The sequence below is a fragment of the Natator depressus genome, chromosome 1 (assembly GCF_965152275.1).
Source record: "Natator depressus isolate rNatDep1 chromosome 1, rNatDep2.hap1, whole genome shotgun sequence".
Taxonomy (NCBI): domain Eukaryota; kingdom Metazoa; phylum Chordata; order Testudines; family Cheloniidae; genus Natator; species Natator depressus.
Window position 1 is genome coordinate 1451428 of NC_134234.1, and position 6000 is coordinate 1457427.

Genomic DNA, 6000 nt, shown 5'->3' on the forward strand with positions numbered 1-6000 from the left:
ACACTACAAGAAGGATGTGGATAAATTGGAGAGAGTCCAGCGGAGGGCAACAAAAATGATTAGGGGCCTGGAACACATGACTTATGAGGAGAGGTTGAGGGAACTGGGATTGTTTAGTCTGCAGAAGAGAAGAATGAGGGGGGATTTGATAGCTGCTTTCAACTACCTGAGAGGTGGTTCCAGAGAGGATGGTTCTAGACTACTCTCAGTGGTAGAAGAGGACAGGACAAGGAGTAATGGTCTCAAGTTGCAGTGGGGGAGGTTTAGGTTGGATAATAGGAAAAGCTTTTTCACTAGGAGGGTGGTGAAACACTGGAATGCGTTACCTAGGGAGGTGGTAGAATCTCCTTCCTTAGAAGTTTTTAAGATGATGGGGCATGCTCAAGGGAGGGGGTAGAAAGATGAGGGGAAAAGGCGGGGCAGGGGTGGGGTCTGGGGGAAGTGTTACCTAGTGTTGTCAGAATGCCCAACAGGGGCAACTTAATTATTTCACTCCAGGTGGTGTAAGGAATAAATCAACAGGAACTCAGCGATTCTGTCTCATCAAGGAGTAATGCAAGTAAGCGTGCTCTTGCCTCACACTGCCGTTTATAAGATTTAAGCACACACAAGCAATAGGTTTAGAACATCCCAGATATTGCCCTAACATCTGGAACGGTATTGAATAACTAACAGCAGGTTCGCAGTGGCCAGTTGCTCACCCACCGGGGAGAAAGATTGTCAGGAAAAACGTCTTTCAAAATGGCTTCAGAGGACTTCTCCGAAGTGCACTCTATTAGCCGATCTTTTATAACACATCGGTCATAATGACCACTACCGGATAATCACTTTTCTAACTTCCAATTAACTTTTAAAACTCATGGCAATTGGGGGAGGTCCCGGATGACTGGAAAAAGGCTAATGTAGTGCCCATCTTTTAAAAAGGGAAGAAGAAGGATCCAGGGAACTACAGGCCAGTCAGTCTCATCTCAGTCCCTGGAAAAATCATGGAGCAGGTCCTCAAGGAATCAATTTTGAAGCACTTAGAGGAGAGGAAAGTGATCAGGAACAGTCAGCATGGATTCACCAAGGGCAAGTCATGCCTTACTAACCTAATTACCTTCTATGATGTGATAACTGGCTCTGTGGATGAGGGGAAAGCGGTGGACGTGTTGTTCCTTGACTTTAGCAAAGCCTATGATACGGTCTCCCACAGTATTCTTGCCAGCAAGTTAAAGAAGTATGGGCTGAATGAATGGACTATAAGGTGGACAGAAAGCTGGCTAGATCGTCGGGCTCAGTGGGTAGTGATCAATGGCTCCATGTCTAATTGTCAGCCGCTATCAAGCGGAGTGCCCCAAGGGTCGGTCCTTGGGCCGGTTTCGTTCAATATCTTCATTAGTGATCTCGAGGACGGCGTGGATTGCACCCTCAGCAAGTTTGCAGATGACACTCATAGATTCATAGATATTAAGGTCAGAAGGGACCATTATGATCATCTAGTCTGACCTCCTGCATTATGCAGGCCACAGAATCTCACCCACCCACTCCTGCGATAAACCTCTCACCTATGTCTGAGGTATTGAAGTCCTCAAATCATGGTTTAAAGACTTCAAGGTGCAGAGAATCCTCCAGCAAGTGACCCGTGCCCCATGCTGCAGAGGAAGGCGAAAAACCTCCAGGGCCTCTTCCAATCTACCCTGGAGGAAAATTCCTTCCCAACCCCAAATATGGCGATCAGCTGAACCCTGAGAATGTGGGCAAGATTCACCAGCCAGACACCCAGGAAAGAATTCTCTGTAGTAACTCAGATCCCACCCCATCTAAAATCCTATCACAGGCCATTGGACCTATTTACCATGAATATTTAAAGATCAATTAATTGCTAAAATCATATTATCCCATCATACCATCTCCTCCATAAACTTATCAAGTTTAATCTTAAAGCCCGATACGTCTTTTGCCCCCACTGCTTCCCTTGGAAGGCTATTCCAAAACTTCACCCCTCTGATGGTTAGAAACCTTCGTCTAACACTAAACTGAGAGGAGTGGTAGATACGCTGGAGATTAGGGATAGGATACAGAGGGACCTAGACAAATTAGAGGATTGGGCCAAAAGAAATCTGATGAGGTTCAAAAAGGACAAGTGCAGAGTCCTGCACTTACGATGGAAGAATCCCATGCACTGCTACAGACTAGGGACCGAGTGGCTAGTCAGCAGTTCTGCAGAAAAGGACCTGGGGTGACAGTGGACGAGAAGCTGGATATGAGTCAACAGTATGCCCTTGTTCCCAAGAAGGCTAACAGCATTTTGGGCTGTATAACTAGGGGCACTGCCAGCAGATCGAGAGACGTGATCATTCCCCCTTATTCAACATTGGTGAGGCCTCATCTGGAGTACTGTGTCCAGTTTTGGGCCCCACACTACAAGAAGGATGTGGAAAAATTGGAAAGAGTCCAGCGGAGGGCAACAAAAATGATTAGGGGACTGGAGCACATGATTTATGAGGAGAGGCTGAGGGAACTGGGACTGTTTAGTCTGCGGAAGAGAAGAATGAGGGGGGATTTGATAGCTGCTTTCAACTACCCGAAAGGGGGTTCCAAAGAGGATGGATCTAGACTGTTCTCAGTGGTAGCAGATGACAGAACGAGGAGTATAGGTCTCAAGTTGCAGTGGGGGAGGTTTAGGTTGGATATTAGGAAAATCTTTTTCACTAGGATCTGGTGAAACACTGGAATATGTTACCTAGGAAGGTGGTGGAATCTCCTTCCTTAGAGGTTTTTAAGGTCAAGCTTGACAAAGCCCTGGTTGGGATGATTTAGTTGGGGATTGGTCCTGCTTTGAGCAGGGGGTTGGACTAGACGACCTCCTGAGGTTCCTCCCAGCCCTGAGATTCGATGATTCTATGATTCTTTTACTCATTTAAAATGCTAAACCTAGAACAAAGTGGAGACCTTAAAATGTCTGTTACTGCCTTTAAATCAGCCCAGACAGATTCTGGTTGATGCATCTTTACCAAATGGCCCATTAGGCCTTTCATTTCTGCTATTCAAAATGGGTGGCTGGCAGGATATGATCAAATCATATACCAATGCATTTAAAACATGCTGCATTATTAACTCATTATTATTTATCCTTCATTCTAAATCATACAAAATACAAACATGAAATCCTACTATTACAGAGGAACCAGGAGGATGAACTGTCATGGGCACTCAGAGAAGAATGCTGTGCTGAGTACAGTACTGGCTCAAGCAGAGAGGCAGAATCGTTCCCAGAATCCTGCAGGGCAGATTGGAAATGTTAAAGTGGGCAGAAGATAGGAGATCGTTATTCCTCCTTGGAGAAGGAAGTTCCTTGATGAACTCTGCTGGGTACCAGGAAACACCAAGGATCTTGAGCACTTGTAGAGGTGTCTAGACTCAAGGTTTTCCAACCACCAAGGTTTTCAGTTTCAGTTGTTTATTTGATTGTCCCCTCCTCCCATTCTGATTAGCAGAAACTGCCAGCTAGATATGACCTTGCTCCTGTCTCCAAATTAACCCTTAACTATGTGGTGTTCTGTTTCATTAATTCAGTGTGGCTGAATGCACATAATATGCTTGCATTTAACTTGATTATATTCTGGGCTACACACCCCTCAAATCCAGGGCTAGAGAAGGGGTGGAGTGGGGGTGGGGCCTGGGGTGGAGCAGGGGTCGGAAGAGGTGGGGCAAGGTTAGGGGCTTGGAGTTAATGTTGGAGTGGGGGCAGGGCATGGCGCAGAGTGGGGATCGAGCACCCCCTGGATAGAGAGGAACTCATTGCTTATGTCAAAGCTCATGAACTGCTCATAGTCCTCGCTCAGACGTCAATTCTGGTGGGATTCTCCAACAAGGTGTCCCCCACCCATCTCCCCAGCAGGCCCGATCATTTAGGGGTTCTCAGACCAAGCCTCCTGAATGGGGCCTTGCACGTCGGGAATGTGTGTGTGCACATGCATCTGTGTGTGTGTGCACGTGCATCCATGTGTGTTTTTGTGCACATGGAGCTGCGTGTGATGTGCACATGAGGGTATGTGTGTATGTGCCTCTGAATCCGTGTGTGTGTGTGCACCCATGGGACTGTGTGTGTTTGCATGTGCATCCATGTGTGTGCACCTCCAGAATATCCCATAGCCCAGCAGTTAGCACCCTCACCTGGAACGTGGGAGACACACATTCAAATTCCTCCTCCACTGAAGGTTTGTTTGTACAAAGTGGAACAGCTCCAGACAGACAGACTGACTGAGGCCCACCCAGAATAGCCATTTGCCAGGTGCTCAGGGTACTCACATGGGACATGGGAGACCTGTGTATAACTCCCTGCTCCAAATCAGGTAGAGCAGAGATTTTGGATCTTGGTCTCCCACGTCCCTCTCAGGTCTCTCACGAGAAAGTGCTGACCTGTCCTAGGCACCTCGCTCCAGGAGAGGGCTCAGAGCTGACAAGGGGTTCCAAAGAGGGTGGATCTAGACTGTTCTCAGTGGTAGCAGATGACAGAATGCGGAGTAATGGTCTCAAGTTGCAGTGGGGGAGGTTTAGGTTGGATATTAGGAAAAACTTTTTCACTAGGAGGGTGGTGAAGCACTGGAATGGGTTCCCGAGGGAGGCGGTGGAATCTCCTTCCTTAGAAGTTTTTAAGGTCAGGCTTGACAAAGCCCTGGTTGGGATGATTTAGTTGGGGATTGGTCCTGCTTTGAGCAGGGGGTTGGACTAGATGACCTCCTGAGGTCCCTCCTAATCGTGATATTCTGTGATTCTATGATTCTATTCTATGAGTCTATGATTGGGCAACAAAATGGCAAATGAAATGTAATGTGGATAAATGTAAAGTAATGCACATTGGAAAAAAGAACACCAACCTTACATACAATATGATGGGGGCTAATTTAGCTACAACTTATCAGGAGAAAGATCTTGGAGTCTTCATGGATCATTCTCTGAAGACATCCATGCAGAGTGCAGCAGCAGTCAAAAAAGCAAACGGGATGTTAGGAATCATTAAAAAAGGGATAGAGAATATCTTATTGCCCTTATATAAATCCATTTTAAGCCCACATCTTGAATACTGCTTACAGATGCAGTCTCCTCATCTCAAAAAAGATATACTGGCATTAGAAAAGGTTCAGAGTAGGGCAACTAAAATGATTAGGGGTTTGGAACAGGTCCCATATGAGGAGAGATTAAAGAGGCTAGGACTGTTCAGCTTTGAAAAGAGGAGACTGAGGGGCATAGATAGCTGTCTATAAAATCATGAGTGGTGTGGAGAAAGTGAATAAGGAAATTTACTTGTTCCCATAATAGAAGAACTAGGGGCCACCAAATGAAATTAATGGGCAGCAGGTTTAAAACAAATAAAAGGAAGTTCTTCTTCACACAGCACACAATCAACCTGTGGAACTCCTTGCCTGAGGAGGTTGTGAAGGCGAGGACTATAACAGGGTTTAAAAGAGAACTGGATAAATTCATAGAGGTTATGTCCATTAATGGCTATTAGCCAGGATGGGTAAGGAATGGTGTCCCTAGCCTCTGTTTGTCAGAGGGTGGAGATGGATTGGTCACTGTTGGCATTGGTCACTGACGGTAGACAGGATACTGGGCTGGATGGACCTTTGGTCTGACCCAGTATGGCCATTCTTATATTCTTATGAAATGGCAGACTGTTTGCTTGTCAGGCTGCAGCAGCTTGGGTCCCAGACCCACAGCAGAGGGAAGCCAGCTGGTGGGGGAGGGAGGTGGAGATGATCCAGCGAGTGATGGTGGGATGGGACAAGTGAGCAACAGGGTCAGAGAGTTGGGGAATAGGCACAGAGGGGGGAAAGGACTTGAGGGAAGAGGAAGGGCAGGGGGTGTCAGATGTCCAGTTATCAGCAATTAGAAAGGTGACAAATCTAGGAGTTAATGAGTTGTACACAGACTGATCCCCCAGTTTATTATGCTTACAGAACACAGTAAGGCCAGGAGCGGGTTTAATATCTTTTTGACTGCTCAGTCAGTGAT